We start from the raw sequence: 20,135 nt of genomic DNA, 5'->3' as shown, positions 1-20,135 counted from the left end.
GGTTTAAAATTTTCGAGTAGCTGCTACTTAGATTATGATAATACTCAAAACGCCGGTGCATTTCCATGAAGATAAGCAGTATTTGAATTTGAGAGTTGTTTTTATTGTCACTGCATTACATGCATTATAATTCAAATGGAATTAACTTCAAATGAGAACTTAAGAAAGTACAGCAATTAAGTAATGAAACAACATAATAAAAGTATAATTACAGTCTCTAGAATGACCAATTCTAGAAAAACCAATCACTGACAAATGAGTGGTTGCATGAACACAATGATTCAAATTGTCTAGTCAGTGTGTTTTCTTGAAAAAAAAAAAAGAAAGACTCTCATGATGTATTTACATGAAGAGGTGCAGCACAGCACATGACTCGATGGCGTAAAATACATTTATGAAGAATCTACATCAACTGTAGGGCCTAATGCAAAATGAGCCTGGGTCTGCACAATAAATGCCCTGTTCATGAGGAATGTGGAAATGTTCAACTGTCAAAAACAGTGGGACTAAATAGGAAAAGGGAGAGAAAAATAAACTATATGCCATTTTCTTTTTGTCAATTGCAGCGCCTTCAACATTTTAAAATAAAATTGCAGTGTCATAAATGTTCTGTTCAGTATGTTCCTTTGTTCATTAAATGTGAGGAATTTGACACGTATTCGAATGATGTATGTTCTATGACCAAAGTTGCCAGATCCGCACAAATGCTTCCACTGGAGAAGCAGCATTAAAATGAGTAGTTTACCTGAACAGTTCTTTCAGGATGGTCCTAAAATGGTCTAATATTATGTTTATCTTTAATTTGTCATTAATAAATAATATTTATGCTAATGAATAAAAATAGTATTAATGCTAATGAAAAAAAACCTGCACCAGCAATCCACACGTATTCAATTTCTGCAGTTGCGCACCAGGCCACACTACCTATATCGCACTCTGCACAACACTAATGGCACAAATTTACACAACTCACACACAAATCTGGCCACTGCTAATTGTCCATTGTTTAGTAAATCAAACACTATACATAATCAGTTGCACTTTCCATTTCTACACCCTTTAATGAACTGATAACCCACTCCTGATGAGAGAGAAAAGCCCTGCATAAACTATGCATCTAGGCTTATATGTCAGTTTCTTCCATAACACACCATAACATTCTTACATAGAATGTTGCATAATTACAACTAAAACCTGGCACAAACAGCTTAATACACCTGTCCCCTGTATTGTTACTTTTGACCAATCATGTAATTGCATTTGAGGTTGTATCTCTTTGTGATCCATCATGAGGATGAAAACAGCTTTTACACTTAAATAATAAAGAATCATAAATAATAAAAAGTAGATGCTAAACATAAATAATACATAAACAGTTATATGGTGTCATCAGAGCCATCAATTAAAAGAATTGCTTGGAAGAGGACACTTATAGTATCTCACAAAAGTGAGTACACCCCTCACATTTTTGTAGATATTTGATTATATATTTTCATGTGACAACACTGATGAAATCACACTTTGCTACAATGTAAAGTAGTGAGTGTACAGCTTGTGTAACAGTGTAAATTTGCTGTCTCCTCAAAATAACTCAACACACAGCCATTAATGTCTAACCACTGGCAACAAAAGTGAGTACATCCCTAAGTGAAAATGTCCAAATTGGGCCCAATTAGCCATTTTCCCTCCCTGGTGTCATGTGACTTGTTAGTGTTACAAGGTCTCAGGTGTGAATGGGGAGCAGGTGTGTTAAATTTGGTGTCATCACTCTCACACTCCCTCATACTGGTCACTGGAAGTTCAACATGGCACCTGATGGCAAAGAACTCTCTGAGGATCTGAAAAAAAGAATGGTTGCTCTACATAAAGATGGCCTAGGCTATAAGAAGATTGCCAAGACCCTGACACTGAGCTGCAGCACAGTGGCCAAGACCATGCAGCGGTTTAACAGGACAGGTTCCACTCAGAACAGGCCTCGCCATGGTCGACCAAAGAAGTTGAGCACACATGCTCAGCGTCATATCCAGAGGCTGTCTTTGGGAAATAGACGTATAGGTGCTGCCAGCATTGCTGCAGAGGTTGAAGGGGTGGGGGGGTCAGCCTGTCAGTGCTCAGACCATACGCCGCACACTGCATCAAATTGGTCTGCATGGCTGTTGTCCCAGAAGGAAGCCTCTTCTAAAGATGATGCACAAGAAAGCCCGCAAACAGTTTGCTGAAGACAAGCAGACTAAGGACATGGATTACTGGAACCATGTCCTGTGGTCTGATGAGACCAAGATAAACTTATTTGGTTCAGATGGTGTCAAGCGTATGTGGTGGCAACCAGGTGAGGAGTACAAAGACAAGTGTGTCTTGCCTACAGTCAAGCATGGTGGTGGGAGTGTCATGGTCTGGGGCTGCATGAGTGCTGCCGGCTCTGGGGAGCTACACTTCATTGAGGGAACCATGAATGCCAACATGTACTGTGACATACTGAAGAAGAGCATGATCAGTATGCAGTATTCCAGCATGATAACGACCCCAAACACACCTCCAAGACTGCCTTGCTAAAGAAGCTGAGGGTGAAGGTGATGGACTGGCAAGCATGTCTCCAGACCTAAACCCTATAAGGCATCCTCAAACGGAAGGTGGAGGAGCACAAGGTCTCTAACATCCACCAGCTCCGTGATGTCGTCATGGAGGAGTGGAAGAGGACTCCAGTGGCAACCTGTGAAGCTTTGGTGAACTCCATGCCCAAGAGGGTTAAGGCAGTGCTGGAAAATAATGGTGGCCAAACAAATTATTGACACTTTGGGCCCAATTTGGACATTTTCACTTAGGGGTGTACTCACTTTTGTTGACAGCCGTTTAGACATTAATGACTGTGTGTTGAGTTATTTTGAGGGGACAGCAAATTTACACTGTTACACAAGCTGTACACTCACTACTTTACATTGTAGCAAAGTGCCATTTCTTCAGTGTTGTCACATGAAAAGATATAATCAAATATTTACAAAAATGTGAGGGGTGTACTCACTTTTGTGAGATACTGTATATACAGATTTGCACAAAAGAAATTCACTTCACAAAACCTTATTGGAACTACAGTTAGAATTGTGTTAGAAGTTAGATCTACTGACTTCTAGTTAGATGATATTAAAACCAAACTTTTTAGCTATGAATGCCATCTGCCTCTTGGGTTTATATAAAGGGGTACAAAGAACCCTTGGGGATGTTTTGTGGCTGGCAGTCCTTATAATGAAGATTAATGGTTTCATTAATTTTGCCAAGTATCATGATAGGTGCTTGTAGCAGGTGATCTAGCGTGGGTCTGCTCTGGAAGGAAAGTGTTTGAGGATGAGCTAAGGGGGTAATGAACAATGCAGCACACTTGACCACACTTGTTGTATCTGATCTTTCTTTCTATTTCTCTCCGTCCGTGAACGGTAAGCTGAGTGCATGTGTGGCCAACCAGAAAGCAGCAAACAAGCTAGAAGCAAATAATATTTCAAAACAAACAATCTGCAACATTATTTATTTTGAAGATTTTTTTCATTATATTATTGATTGACCACAGTGGTATATTTGAAAAACTATTTTAATATAACAAAGCAATATAGCCACCTCTCCCTCAAAGAAGCCTCAAATATCAATCACTGCATGTGTTTTATACTAATACTGATTTTTTTTTTATAAACAATGTCAATAATTCTAGAGCTGACCACATAAAAGGTAAGCAATAAAAAATAACAATATATAAAATGTCAAAGAAACTATGCACAATGAAATATGGTGCACACAGCGCAGGATAAGTTTGCAAGCACTTTTTAATACACATATGTTTTGCTATCAATTCCAGCCCTATGGAAGTGAAACATAAAAAACACAGACATGGACAGCAGCCTTGGGTGCTGACTCAGTATCCTCACCCTTTGGAATAATCCACATTTCTATTTCAAACTCAGAGATCACTGCTTTTAATAAAGGGTGATGGTGTGATGGTGTAAGCATAGTGAAATCTAAAATAGTTATCGCCTTAATCTGCCTTAACCTGATGCTATACCAGTATACAGGATATCAAGCAAGCTAAAAGATGTTGTCTTGTAGATTTTTTAAAAAACAAGGTTTGCTTCCTTTTATAGAAAAAAAATCCAAATGAGATCTGATACAACAGGTTTTTCAAAATTATAGTAACAAACTACTGGAGGCTAAACTCAATCGTCTACATTTAATGTTCATTAATGTCAACAAACACAAACTGAACAACATTTAATCACCACATTTTTGATGATGAATCATGTTCAAGAGCAATCATGACATGAAAATACACCAAACAAGCACCAGTTACAAAGCTGCATGTAACTGAACATATCACTAATTTTATAAATTATTTATTTATAAAAAGCTAAGATAAAGATATGATATGATGATGCCCAGAAGAAGGATCCATTGTTTTGTAGTTAACAGAACATGAAGAATAATTCTCTGTTGTGGAAAGTGATGCTCTCTAATGATACAGATTTGCTAAAGGAAATGCACTCAAATAAAAGTTAGAAAGAGATCAGCAGTCCCACATTAGCTTTCTCCTTGCACTTTTACACTCTCTCCATTCATGGAACTATGGGATTTGGGGTTAAAAGTGTAATTATAACATTATTTCATATGGACATATTTCTTATATCCTCACTACACTTGCTCCTCGCTCTTGTTGGGGTTCGTATTCGTGAGAGGAGCCACTTGTGTAGGTTTGCAGCAACCAGCACAGACATACTTGAGAAAGCAGAGGTAAGCACTTCCACTAGCAATCACGGTGACAATAATTATGATGGTGGCACCAAAGGCTGGTGAGACCGAATCCTGCAGCACAGAGTGAAGGCCACTGCCATATGATGCTCCCTCGGTGGCTGACGACACGTCTGGTCTGCCTGTGCTGTGACCTGAGAAGAAGAAGAGGATGGGTGTTAGAGAAGCCAACAGAAAAGTTTATTGCCCATGATAGCTTGTGATTATTCTAGTATGACTAATGGTCATAAAACTGTGATACAGTACTTTGTGTATTCTATTCAAATCTGTGGTTGAGTGCAAGGTAGAAATAGACTAGTAGAAATAGTGGTAACATTACCATCATGATTAACCGGTACAGATAATGTTGTTAAAAACAAAACAAAACAAAACAAAATTCTAAGATATAGAGGTTTAAATGTTTTTATTTATTTATTTGCAAAATCACTGATTAACTGATTGATTATCACGGATACTATATAATAAAATAGTATGGATACTATATAATGAAATAATGCAGAATTAGGAATTACATAAATATTATTTTACTTTAGTGGTTTGATTTATCCCACATTTCCCACAATCAGCATTATTACAATAGTATAATCAAAGCTGCACATTTATACACTGCTTTTTGTACACCTGTCTCTATAGAAACACACCACAATAAGTAATATTTCAAGGGGCGTAGTAAGGCAACTACTGTAGTTTATTCTGGCTGATGTACACTATGTGATTTTCTAATAATTGCACACAAGATTACACAAGTCTGACTATAAAGTCTGTTGCCAGATGTACAGAGTCTAATCAAGTGCTAATAGAAAAGGATGACAGTAGCATGTGGCTTTCCTTGTAAAATTGTGCTGATCTGATGAAAATGTGTGCATATCGTGCAGTTTGTGTAAATGCCTTCAATTGAATTTTAGTTGTATAGAGCTGGGCGCATGGTGGCTTAGTGGTTAGCACATTCGCCTCACGGGGTTGGGGGTTCAATTCCCACCAGGCCTGTGTGTGCAAAGCTTGCATGTTCTCCATGTGCTGTGGAGGTCTCCTCCGGGTACTCTGGTTTCTTCCCCCATTTCAACAACGTGGATGGTAGACTGATTGGCATGTTCAAAGTGTTCCCCATGACCCAGATGGATGGATGGATGGATGGATGGATGGAGCTTTTAACATTGTCAGAAAGCAGCTTTACAGATAATTGGATGTAGATTTAGATTCCTAATGCACAAGCCAATACAACATGAGGAAGAAACCTTGAGAGGAACCAGACTTCAGGAACCCATTCTCTTCAGGGTGACACCAGATATTGTGATATATTACCTGTCTACAACTGTATGCTGTAAAGTAAAACAGGAGTAAGTATGTTAAAACGATATTCAGTATGATCATCATATATAATTGTAGATGCAGTACTTAGGTATCCAGGTGAGATTATACAATGAAGCAAAGGTGAGACTTGGGCAAAAAATGTTTTTAGGAAGTGTAAATCTTTAAGGTATCCATGTCACACAGGTTCCCAACCTTGGTCTTGGAGTAACCCCAGTCCTGACTGCACATTTTATGGTTTTATCTGTGTGACGGCAGGCCTGCAACCCGCATACACAAACACCATGTTCCTCGCACAACTGGCGGCTGGGTGCTGAATGGACAGCACCATTTCAGCACCCCATTTCTTTTGAACAGCAAGAGAGCGCATGGCTGTGGGGGGAGGGGACGCACGGCTGGCGGCCAATGAGTGGACCAGCTTCTCCTCATCGTCTGGCAGAAGAGAGCCGGCTATAAAAGGGTGTAGCAGGGTCAACGGGGTGACTTCATTCTCCAAACACATGAGTTTTGAGACATGTCTCTCTCTACCCTCCAGATGCCACACCTCGTTCCAACACACCAATTAAACACACCCACCCCATCCCTACTCCCATCCCCACTGACAGCTGTGGTCTGCCCAGGGGTACCGAAACCCCCTAATGACTTTTTTCATAGATGCCTGAAAATGGAGAGTAAATGTTCAGAAAATATTTTTTCAGCTGTTGCTTGACCAGATCAGTCTTGCAGTCCAGACAAACAAAGTGTGTAAAATTCCACTGACTCATTCAAAGAGATTTAACAGTCGCAGATATTGTTTTCATATGTTCAGATAGCAATCTGAGTCACTGCTAGAAATATCCGCAATCCATATATAAGGAATGAAACACTATGGGTTTACTATTATAGAAAAATGGTGTGTGATGCAACCTGACACAAAGCAGAGTTACTGTTACCACCCCAAAGTGGACAATTTTTCCTATAACAACATCACATACCAAAGTAATTTTCATAAAATCCTCTGCAATGAAGACTCTCCTGTGGAAGAAAACTAAGTTATTATTACACAGTGTGGACACCAGAGACTCCGTTTATAACCGCTAAATGAATGTCTCTGTACAGAAAGCTTCACTATATTAATTTAAAAAACAAAAAAACAAAACACATTTAATCTGTTTATTATTAGCCATAGATTATTTACATAGTGCGTCATACAAGTCCCTGTGAATGAGCTGTTACTGCAGAAACAATAATGTGTTAGAATGAGCAATTTAATATAAACCTGTAATTTAAATTACAGTCAGCACTATTGTCAGTACTGTTAAAGAAAATGAATAATGTCAAAAATCGTGATGGAGCAGAGATAAGGCGGATGCAAGTGCAGGACAACAGTTGTTTATTTGTAGAGACAGGCAGGCAGACAAATCCAAATCGTGATCCAAAGCGTAATCCATAAACATGCAAGAGGTCAGGCGATTGGCAAACAGGTATACACGGGGCTAGGCAGGAATCTAGGTCGATAACCAAAACAAGACACGAACTAGAACGAGGGACTGGAAGCGGAGAATCCAGCGTGAACTGACTATGACTATGACTATGACGCAAACTAACTCTAACATGAACCGTGACTATGAATACGCTAAACATTTACTTACTACTTACGACTTATTAATCTTCCGCGTTGTGTGCTGGGAAGCGCGCGGTATATATGCGGACCTGATTAGCGTGTAAACTGCTATCAACTGGGAGCAATACAGACCCACGTGAATTCCCAGCCAATGACGGAACAGGGAGGAGACATGACAAACATAAACAAAACACACGTGTCCCAATGTCACTACGGTCAACAGCGGAAAAGCAGGTGCTCGCGCATTTGCGCTTAGAGCACGCTGCTTCAAGGGGGAATCGTTACAGAACCCCCCCCCCTCCAAAGGCACTCCTCCCGGAGTGCCATGAGTCATCCCATTTCATTGGCGGCCCCGGCCCCCTGGGCTGAATGTCCCGAGCAGAGCCAGGAAACTGCACGGTGTTCTTGGTGGCGTAGGGAAGCAGAGCGACGACCTCAGCTGGACAGGGAGGCTGAGCGACGACCTCAGCTGGACAGGGAGGCTGAGCGATGACCTCGGCTGGACATGAGGGCAGAGCGACGACCTCGGCTGGGCATGAGGGCAGAGCGACGTCCTCGGCGAAGCAGGGAAACAGAGCACTGTACTTGGCGGAGCAGGGAAGCAGGGCGACGCCCTCATCGGAGCATGAAGGCAGAGCGACACCCTCGTCGGAGCATGAAGGCAGAGCGACACCCTCGTCGGAGCAGGGAAACAGAGCACTGTACTTGGCGGAGCAGGGAAGCAGGGCGACATCCTCATCGGCGCCTGAAAGCGGACCGACGTCCCCAGCTGAACTGGAAGGCAGAGCGAAGTCCCCTGTAAGGCCAGGGAGAGGCACGTGGGTCTCCGTGCGGCCAGGGAGAGGAGCGTGGGTCTCCTTGAAGCAGAAGAGGGGAACGCTATCTGCCATGGAGCAGGAAGGCTGAGCGACGTCCACAGCTGAACAGGGAGGCTGAGCGACGTCCACAGCTGAACAGGGAGGCTGAGCGACGTCCACAGCTGAACAGGGAGGCTGAGCGACGTCCACAGCTGAACAGGGTGGCTGAGCGACGTCCACAGCTGAACAGGGAGGCTGAGCGACGTCCACAGCTGAACAGGGAGGCTGAGGCTCTGAGGTCACTAGGTGAACCTTGGGCATGGGCGGAGCTTGGTTGTGCATGTCAGCAGACTGGGGCGTGAGCAGAACTTGGCTGTGCGTGTCAGTGGGTTGAACTGGGGCAACTGGGTCGGTAGACTTGGGCGTGAGCAGCATTTGGTCCTTAGGCTGAGATATTAGCAGAGCTTGGGCGTCAGAGCCTGGAGGCTTGGCTTGGGCGTCAGAGCCTGGAGGCTTGGCTTGGGCATCAGAGCCTGGAGGCTGGACCTGGAGCTCAGGGACTGGAGGCTGGACCTGGAGCTCAGGGATTGGAGGCTGGACCTGGAGCTCAGGGACTGGAGGCTGGACCTGGAGCTCAGGGACTGGAGGCTGGACCTGGAGCTCAGGGACGGGAGGCTGGACCTGGAGCTCAGGGATGGGAGGCTGGACCTGGAGCTCAGGGACGGGAGGCTGGACCTGGAGCTCAGGGACTGGAGGCTTGACTTGGACATCAGGGACTGGAGGCTTGACTTGGACATCAGGGACTGGAGGCTTGACTTGGATTTGGTCCTTCCTGACTTGAGACTTGCCTGGGACTTGGACCTTCCTGACTTAAGGCTTGACTTGGATTTCAGAGTTGCGCTCTGCATGAAGTTGCCTGTAGTAGTGGGTAAACGGCAGGGCCGGTGCACCTTCCAGACTTACCCCCCTGAGAAGTTGTTCTAGCTCCTCCTTTGCCTCCGGACTCCCGAATCGCATCGTGAATTCCCCCACAAACTGTTCTACACTGTCCAGGTTCCTACAGTGCTTATCCAGTTTGAGTTGCACCCATTGACAGGCCGGTCCAAAGAACTGGGACCACATGAATCGGAGCCAGTGCTTCTCCTCTGGCTTAGGGTCTGACAGGCTGGAGAAATAGAATTGACAATCTACCAGGAAATACTCTGGGGCACCGAAAAATCCATCAAATGGATCAGGAAGCTCCATAATTGTCCATTGTGGGAAGTGGACTGAGTCCATCGCAGGGACGGTGGGCGTCGACTTCCGGGTTCTGCGTCTCCTCCGTTCTCCTGCTGCATCCATGTTTCGGCGGAAGATTCTGTCACAAATCGTGACGGAGCAGAGATAAGGCGGATGCAAGTGCAGGACAACAGTTGTTTATTTGTAGAGACAGGCAGGCAGACAAATCCAAATCGTGATCCAAAGCGTAATCCATAAACATGCAAGAGGTCAGGCGATTGGCAAACAGGTATACACGGGGCTAGGCAGGAATCTAGGTCGATAACCAAAACAAGACACGAGCTAGAACGAGGGACTGGAAGCGGAGAATCCAGCGCGAACTGACTATGACGCAAACTAACTCTAACATGAACCGTGACTATGAATACGCTACTCACTCACTCACTCACTCACTCACTCACTCACTCACTCACTCACTCACTCACTCACTCACTCACTCACTCACTCACTCACTAATCTTCCGCGTTGTGTGCTGGGAAGCGCGCGTTATATATGCGGACCTGATTAGCGTGTAAACTGCTATCAGCTGGGAGCAATACAGACCCACGTGAATTCCCAGCCAATGACGGAACAGGGAGGAGACATGACAAACATAAACAAAACACACGTGTCCCAATGTCACTACGGTCAACAGCGGAAAAGCAGGTGCTCGCACATTTGCGCTTAGAGCACGCTGCTTCAAGGGGGAATCGTGACAAATAATGCCTTCTGACATCAGATGTGAGAATTCAACAGAGCTATGATAGAATAATTAAAATTAAAATTGTGTGATTCTAACTCATTTTAATTGGTTGGTTTTTATCACAGCCAAGAAAAAACAAAAAACAGAATAAGATAAAAATGAAGCATTGCAAATTTTCAGTCAGTATGTAAATGACTTTAAAGCAGATGTATTCAGACATTCCCCCCATGTTATAATTGTACCTGAACAGGATATGTTTTATGTAAAAAAAAAAAAAAAAAAAAAAAAAAAAAATTCCATTCACATGTAACTTCATTAAATGGACTTTTTTTGTGTGCAAAATTCTCAAAGGCAACAGTTATACTTCCAGTTTTCTCAAGATGCCTAAGGGTTTGTAAGAGTGAAAAACTGATAGCTTATCAGTCGATGGCTAACCGAGACAGTGTGTGTGAGAAGGGGAAATGAAGAGGGAGCAGGCAGATAAAAGCAATACGGTGATGAGAGAGAGGTGGGGTGAGATGGAGAGGAAGGGAGGAGAGGGACAGCAGGAGGAAGAATGTGTGTGGATGATGATGATATGGGTTGCTCAATGCCACATAATTGCAACACAACTGGCTTCAGACTGTTGATACAAATTGCACAATAGCCTATTTCGTTTATATATTTGACTGAAATATATATGTGCCGGCGCACAGGAAACAAAATCGCTCCTCCCGCGACTGCCACTGTGGTGCTGAAGAGACAGCTCCGCTTCAGCATCACCAATGTTTTGGACGGCTGGAGAGCACGTAGTGGCGGGGCCATTGACCCATTCTTCTAAACATATTGTCTTTAAATCTTGTTCAAATGGATTCAAGTCAGGTGATTGACTGGGCCATTCTAACACCCTGATTTTTTTTTCTCTGAAACTAATTGAGAGTTTCCTTTGCTGTATGATTTGGATCGTTGTCCTGATGGAAGGTCCACCCATGTCTCATGTTCATCATCCTGGTGGATGGCAACAGATTCTTCTCAAGAATCCCCCAGAAAAGGGCTCCATTCATCATTCCTTCAATTAAATGAAGTCTGCTAGTACCATGCGATGAAAAACAGCCCCACACCATGATGCTTCCACCTCCAAACTTCACTGTTGGTATAGTGTTTTTAGGGTGATGTGCAGTACCATTTCTACTCCAAACATGGTGTGTAGTTCAATTTTGCTCTCGTCTGACCAGACTACACTCTCCCAGTATTTCATAGGCTTGTCCAAATGAGTTGTAGCAAACTTCAAACATGCTTCGACATGCCTTTTCTTTAGTAATGGAGTCTTGTGGGGTGAGCATGCATAGAGGCCATGGCGGTGGAGTGCACTGCCTATTGTTTTCTCTGTGACGATGGTACCTGATGGTACCTGCTGCCTCAAAGTATTTCTGGAGCTCTTTCCGAGTAGTCCTTGGCATTTGGGCTACTCTTCTGACTATTCTTCTGACTCCCTGGTCAGACATCTTGCGAGGAGCTCCTGTGCGTGGCTGGTTGATGATGGAGTGATGTTGCTTCCACTTGTGGATACTGACCCCAATGGTGCTTACTGGAAAATTCAGAAGTTTTGAAATAAGTCTGTATCTGATTCCATCAATGTGTTTTTCAACAATTGTGAAGGTCTTGGGAGAGCTCTTTGCTCTTACCCATCATGAGATGTTTTTTGTGAGACACCTTGGTAACAAAATGCCTTTTTATAGACCATCAATTTACTAACCCAGCTGATATTAATTTGCACAGATAGGGGGTATAATTACTTACAGATTTCAGCTGGTTCCTTGCCTTACCTTGCCTTGGAGAACTGCTTTTTCTTAGCGTGTTAGCACTTTTTCCCTGTCATTCCACTTTATTACACATAACTTTATTTATAGACTTTAATGTTGTGATTTCTTTGTATGTGTGGATTTCTTGTGTTAGTACTGATGTCTGGTGAAAATATCATGTGAATAACCTCATTGGAAATATATTTACTGAAAAAAATGTTGGCACATCCAATACTTATTTCTCACACTGCATCTTGTGTATGGTCTATGAACAACCCCATTCTGTATACATCTTATGTATGGTCTACGAACAGTGCCCCATTTTGTATACATCTTGTGTACGGTCTATAAACAGTACCCGATTCTGTATATAGCTCATGTACAGTCTATGAACAGTATCCCATTCTGTTTATATCTTATTTATGGTATATAAGCCAGTACCCCATTCTGTATATATCTTATGTATGGTATACAATCAGTACCCCATTCTGTATATATATTATGTATGGTCTATAAACAGTACCCGATTCTGTATATAGCTCATGTACAGTCTATGAACAGTTCCCATTCTGTTTATATCTTATGTATGGTCTATGAACAATACCCTAATCTGTATATATCTTATGTAATGTCTATAAATAGTACACCATATTACCCAATTCTGCATAGATCTTATGTACAGTATACAATCAGTACCCCATACTGTATATATATATATATATATATATATATATATATATATATATATATATATATATATATATATATATATATATATATATAATGTATGGTCTATAAACAGTACCCCATTCAGTATATATTTTATGTACGGTCTATGAACAGCACCCCATTCTGTATATATCTTATGTTTGGTCTATGAAAAGTATCCCACAGTACCCTATTCTGTACAGTATATACAGTACTGTGCATAAGTCTTTGGCACCCTATTGTGTTAGTACAAACTTTGTTAGAGATTTTCATTTTTTGACTTCATTTTGTACTGACGAATCAGTACAAAAAAAAAAAATTATATTTCCAAACATTAGTTTTCCAGCACAAAATTAAATGTTACAGAAAAATATTTGTATGTCAGTAAAGAAAGCAGCATATTACATAAGAGACCACTTTTCACACAAAAGAACATAATGAAGACTGTTGGGTTTTGCTGCAAAAATAAGAAGCAAATGCGACAGTCAAAGTCTGCAGAAGAACTGTGGCTGGTTCTGCAAGATGCTCAATAAAACTTACAGCTCATTTCCTCATCAAACTACACAAACTGTACCTCAGACTACTAATATTTTTATTTTTTTTATTTTTTTTAAAGCAAATGGTCATCACACCAAATATCAACTTCATTTATTTCTGTTTATAGCTCTTTATAGTATTTATTTTAATTTAGAAACATTTCATTTCATTATGTTTGAAGGCATCTTTGCTGTACAGCTTTTGTTTGCATGTAACTAAGACTATAGCCTATACATAAAATGTATGGTCTATGAAATTTATGTATAGGCTATAGTCTTAGGCTATTAGGTCTTCAATGTGTCCTGTTAACAGGACACACTGATGGGTCAATCCTGAATCAAACCGAGATCGCTTTACCTTTGGTGATGCTCGGGGAAAGAAGAGAAAACACGAAGTGCTTTAGGAGAAAAAGAAGAAGTCGGACCGTGGACATTCTTGCTATGCAAACCATCTGCTCGGGAGAAAAAGAAGTGAAAATGTCAGTGTAATCTAAGTAAAACGGGATCCAGTCCCTTAAACGTGACGTGTCTGCTTGATAAAATCAGGTGTTTTTTTTTTTACATCATTATAACACTTTTTACATACTGTTATATTTACAGAAGGAGAAAATAGCCGACTTACGTACCGAAGGCTCAGTAGTCTAGTGGGCGTTTTTTATTCATTGTGTCTCATACAGACACAACCTCAAGTTCACAACCCCAAATCCGCATCCACATCCGCTCAAATTCCCATTTAAAATCCCCGTTCATCACAGGAAACGTGCACAACATCTGGACAGCTCGAGCCGCTCTGTTCCGGTAATGAAAGAATTTCTTCATAAAGCTGAACAGAACAGAAGAGTACAACACACACACACACACACCGATCTCCTGCTCTGTTTGTGATTTGGGGGTTTCACAGAGCTGCTTAAATCACTGCTAAGCGAATTACACTTCACACCCGTCACACTGCACATGGATGTACATCACTAATGGTAAATATGGTATATCTCGCTTTTCTAACCTTAGCGGTTTACAAAAGCGCTTTACACTGTCTCTCTCTCTCACACACACACTAATTGCTGCAGAGCTGCCATGCAAGGCGCTAACTTCCAATTCCGTTTCTTGCCCAAGGACACTTTGGTATGTGTAGACATGTGGGCTGGGAATCCAACCGCCAACCCTATGATTAGTGAACAACTCGCTCTACCACCTGAGCCACAGACCCCATCACTACAGTTGTGCTTCTCACCCTACATCCTCTGCCTCCAGGACCCACAGTTACCCTCTCTTACTCTCCCATAATTCTAATTATTTCATAAAACAACAAACATGGAGTAATAGCCTCCTAAGAACTGAGGTTTTAAAAAAGTATCTTTTCATATGAACGCTTTTATTGTTTTAATATGGCCACTGTAGTAGAGAGCAATAAAACAAAATGTAAAGATTTCTGTTATCTGTCATAATTGTATGAATATTAACACTGTAAATAAAACACACATGGTCATCCTGTAACGAAGTAAAACATACGTGTTCATCCTGTAACTAAATACAACATATGTGGTCATCTTCTAACTAAATACAACGTACTGGTCATCCTGTAACTAAATACAAAATGCGTTGTCATCCTGTAACTAAATACAACATATAGGGTCATCCTGTAACTAAATACAACATGCGTAGTCATCCTGTAACTAAATGCAACTTGTGTAGTCATCCTGTAACTAAATACAACATACAGGGTCATCCTGTAACTAAATACAACATACAGGGTTATCCTGTAAATAAATACAACATGTGTGGTCATCCTGTAACTAAATACAACATGTGTGGTCATCCTGTAACTAAATACAACAAACAGGGTCATCCCGTAACTAAATACAACATACAGGGTCATCCTGTAACTAAATACAATATGCGTAGTCATCCTGTAACTAAATGCAACTTGCGTAGTCATCCTGTAACTAAATACAACATGCGTGGTCATCTTGTAACTAAATACAACATGTGTAGTTATCCTGTAACTAAATACAACCTATGTGTCCATCCTGTAACTCAGTAAAACATTAATTTAGTACTAAGTACTTTAGACTTCTTTTCTAAGACCACTTTCCAGACTGATTCTTCAGATGCAATATGTTTGTGTTCTTCATTTTGTTGTTTGTTTCCAGTTTTCCTTAATCTGAGGCTCTCTGGAAGCTAACAGATCCAATTGTCAGAGGCAATTGACATAATTGCTCCAGAAGCTGCTGCCTGAGATCACTGAGCATGAAAGAGAGACCTGAGGACAGCGACTGAAGCAGCGCTCACTGAGACTTAATTGCATTTGTCAAGATCACAGTAATTTTTGGCATTTCTTCTAAATCTGTAAGGTTAATAATGAATATTGATGTGGTGACTCACTGTATGAATAAATAAATAAAAAAGTACAAGTAATTACAAGTTCAGTTTTAAACAAAAGCTTTCATCAAGCATTTTATTGAGATTCTATTTATATATGTATATGTCTTACACTTGTATCCAAGACAATTAGAGTAAAAATTCAACGCTACAATTTGTGTGTTGAACTTTGCTTAAGGTGACTTCCTGTGAAAACAAGATTGGCTGAGTTTCATTGGGAATGTTAAACTCATCCAATGTAATACAAAATGTGTGGGAATTGTAATGATTTTGTGCAAAAGTGCATGTAAGCAAATCTTCAACTGTTTGGTGTTTTCCACTCCTTACTTTGTGAGTCTATCTTAATCCAATTTTAATACCCTAATATCTATATTCTGATTTTTCTAGATTCAATTGTAATTGTAATTTTTTAAGCTTTCACTTGGCTGTTATAAGCACTGCTTACATATTTTCATGGCTGATTTGGTAAAAAGTGAATGTCAAAACACAATTTTGTCTTCACATGAACTAGAAAGGGGAGCACTGTGTCCTAGTGGTTAGCACATCTGCCTCACACCCCCAGGACCCCCTCAAATCGTGCCTCTGCCCTGCACATGCAGAGCTTTGCTTCCAGGTACTCTGGTTTCCTCCCTCAGCTGAAAGACATGTATTGTAGGCTGATTGACATTTTGTGCAGTTGTGCCCTGCAATGGGTTGGCACCCCATCCAGGGTGTCCCCTGCCCTGTACCCCAAGCTCCCTGGGATAGGCTCAATGTACCCCCATGACTCTGTGTAGGATAAGTGATACAGAAAATGGATGGCATACACAAATATAAATGTAATACAATGAAACAAACCACTTAATTATATCAGAAATATATATATATATATATATATATTGCATTGTTTCTGAAACAGAAGACTGACTCATGAAAATATGAGTGACACTTTATTTTAAGGAACACCTATTAAATGTTAATAAGGGTCCTGTTCATTTTTTCAATAAAGCACAAATTAGACACTTAGTCTACTAATACAAAAGAGAATTTATTCAAAATTATCCAAAATGATTTATTCATTATGAATTAGACTTTATTCAGAAACAACTCTTTTCAAAAAGTCAATGTCTGTCTCAAAGTTTAAAGTCATTTCATGTATTTTTTTGTAGTGAAAAAAGGATGAATACCAAAGGCCAGTATGTATTGTGTCCAAAACAGAGGGCACAATGAATTCATATGAGAAAAAATATATTTGAAGCGCATTCCTATTGATATATTATAATTTTTTCCGTACACCTGTGTGACTAGGAATAGGAAATTGTTCAACCATGACTTCCTGTTTCACAGGGGTATAAATATGAGGTAACACATAGTCCTGTCATATCACAGCAAACCAGTGACTACATTTCCCATACTGCGCTGCAGACTACAAACATGGTTGCCATAAACTGCAATTCCCAGAACACTGTATGAAATTCACAGCACTCACAACCAGAGTATAAAGAGACTGTTTAAACACAATGACTCACCGTACCAAACATTTGATTCATGGTCTTTGATCTTGTTTCTCACTCTCGATTCTTGCCTTGCCTCGTTTATGCCTGTTTGCAGATCGTCTGACCCATTGCCTGTTTTTGACTATGCTATTGTCTCATGATTTGGATTTGTCTGCCTGCCTCTCTTTATTAAAAGCTCTTATCTGCACTTGCATCTGTCCTAACCTCCGTTACATTAATATTGTGACAGAATACTTTGCCTCAACATGGAAGCAGCAGGAGAGCAAGGAGAGTGTCACACCAGAGTACAATGGGGATGACTGGCCACCCTTCATGTCAGTACAGTTTCCCCAGTGGTCTGACATAGACCTCCCAGATCCGAATTATGGATTGTGTGACTACCCGAGGCATTTCATTTTCCACTGCCAAATGTAATTTTCAAGTCCGGCGAACCCAAAGCAAAGGGCAGTGGCTCGGGTTCCTTGTGTCTCGGCTTTATGGCCCAGCCTACCAATGGGCACAGTATCTGGCCAGTACAGGGTCCAGTGCTCTCACCCAAGTAACTCAGTTTGCGGAACTATTTTTAAAGGAGTCTGCTGACACGGACAAGCAAGTTCTGATCACACCCAAGTCTGCTGACACGGCCAATCAGTTCTGCTCATGCCTGAGTCTGCTGACACGGACAACCAAGTTCTGCTCATGCCTGAGTCTGCTGACATGGACAAGCAAGCTGTGCTCACGCCTGATTTGGATTTGTCTGCCTGCCTCTCTTTATTAAAAGCTCTTATCTGCACTTGCATCTGTCCTAACCTCCATTAAAGCATTGAAATTGCCAATTTCCACGATCAGGTCAATAATTAAGAAGTTTCAATCAACTGGAATTGTTATGAATCAACCTGGAAGTGGACATGTGTCTAACTGTCTCAACGCACTTTGAAGGGGATGGTTCGAGTGGCCAAAAAATCTCCAAGGATCACAGCTGGAGAATTGCAGAAGTTAGGTGGGGTCAGAAAGTCTCCAAATATATTTAACATACAGTGGAGGAAATATGTATTGGACGCATCAACATTTTTTTCAGTAAATATATTTCCAATGAGGCTATTCACATGAAATTTTCACGAGACATCAGTATTAACTCAAGAAATCTGGAAATATAAATATAAATATAAATATAAATACAAAGTCCATGATCAGAAAAGCAAACACAATAAGGCTTGGAAATATGACAGAGACTATGCAACTGAGCGTAATACTTCATGTAGACCTAGCTGTTATGACACGTTGGCGGAGACAAACGCGGACTGGCGATAGAGATAACGTGGGACGGACAACAGACGGAACATGGAACGAGATAAGAGTCAGGATAAATCAGGTAATCAGGTTATAAGGGGCGTAGGCAAAAGCGTAGTCTAAGGACAAGCGGATATTGACAACCAAGTAAACGTATATAACAATAAGGCTTGGTAAACAAACAGAGACGAGGCTGCTGAGCAGTTACTTCGCAAGTGGCTGACGTTAATGAGGCCCTTTTATAACTTTAGATGTAGTGCAGGTGTTCATAATCAGAACTCTGGCGTACTCGAGCGCGGGCATGGCTGGGAAGTGTAGTCCTCTTCCGCCATGTCCCTGGACGGCACTACACGTTGTGAACTGCAGCCGCGAGTTCGCCGTAGCGTAACACTAGCGTTCAAAAAGTCTCTTTTATAGCGTGGTTGTGAGTGCTGTGAATTGGATGCAGGTGTGCATGATTAGAATGAGTGTGAGCCTTCTGTGTGTGAGTGTGTGTGTGTGTGTGTGTGTGTGTGTGTGAGACTGTTCTGGGAATTGTAGTCCATGGCGGCCATGTTTGTAGGCTGCCATGCAGTATGGGAAATGTAGTGACTGGTTTGCTGTGATATGACAAAAGTCCATAAATGAAGTTATGTGTAATAAAGCGGAATAACACAGGGAAAAAAGTATTGAACATGCTAAGTGAAATTCATTGAATACTTCGTGGAGAAGCCTTTGTTTGTAATGACAGCTTCAAGATGCTTCCTGTATGAAGAAATTAATCGGCCGCAGTATTCTGGTATGAGTTTGGCCTTTTCTTCTAAACATATTGTCTTTAAATCTTGTTCAATTGGATTCAAGACAGGTGATTGACTGGGCCATTCTAACATCATTTTCTCTTAGAGTTTCCTTTGCTGTATGCTTTGGAAAGTTGTCCTGCTGGAAGATCCATCCACATCTCATGTTCATCATCCTGGTGGATGGCAGCAGAATCTTCTCAAGAATCTTCCAGTAAAGGGCTCCATTCATTGTTCCTTCAATTATGAGAAGTCTGCCAGTACCATGCAGTGAAAAACAGCCCCACACCATGATGCTTCCACCTCCAAACTTCATTGTTGGTATAGTGTTTTAAGGGTGATGTGCATTGCCATTTCCTCAGCAAACATGGTGTGTAATATGACAGCCAAAAAGTTCACTTTTTCTCTCTTCTGACCAGACTACACTCTCCCAGTGTTTCATAGGCTTGTCCAAATGAGTTGTAGCAAACTTTAAACAAACTTTGAAATGCCTTTCTTTAGTAATGGAGTTATTTTGGGTTGAGCGTGCATAGAGGCCATGGCAGTGGAGTTCATTGCCTACTGTTTTCTCTGTGACGATGGTACCTGCTGCCTCCAAGTGTTTCTGGAGCTCTTTCTGAGTGGTCCTTGGCTCTTGGGCTTCTCTTCTGACTATTCAGTAGTAGTATTCAACTTTAGGCGCCGACGTGAGTGGCAGCCGGTCACAGCAGCTCCTGCAGCTTTTTAAACTTTAACTT

General features: G+C 41.3%; 1 long non-coding RNA gene across 1 annotated transcript; it reads right to left on the bottom strand.

Moving 5' to 3' along the window:
- Window positions 1-3,574: 3,574 nt before the first annotated feature.
- On the bottom strand, window positions 3,575-14,695 carry LOC108266270 (uncharacterized). Its single transcript, XR_001812845.3, has 3 exons — window positions 14,105-14,695; window positions 13,837-13,930; window positions 3,575-4,919 (listed from the first exon to the last, which is right to left on the bottom strand). It is a non-coding gene; the product is annotated as an uncharacterized LOC108266270 (long non-coding RNA).
- Between the last annotated feature and the right edge of the window lie 5,440 nt (window positions 14,696-20,135).

Source organism: Ictalurus punctatus, chromosome 6 (assembly GCF_001660625.3).
Source record: "Ictalurus punctatus breed USDA103 chromosome 6, Coco_2.0, whole genome shotgun sequence".
Taxonomy (NCBI): Eukaryota; Metazoa; Chordata; class Actinopteri; order Siluriformes; family Ictaluridae; genus Ictalurus; species Ictalurus punctatus.
The sequence above is the reverse complement of the archived record's forward strand: the minus strand, read 5'-3'. Positions and strand labels throughout refer to the sequence as shown.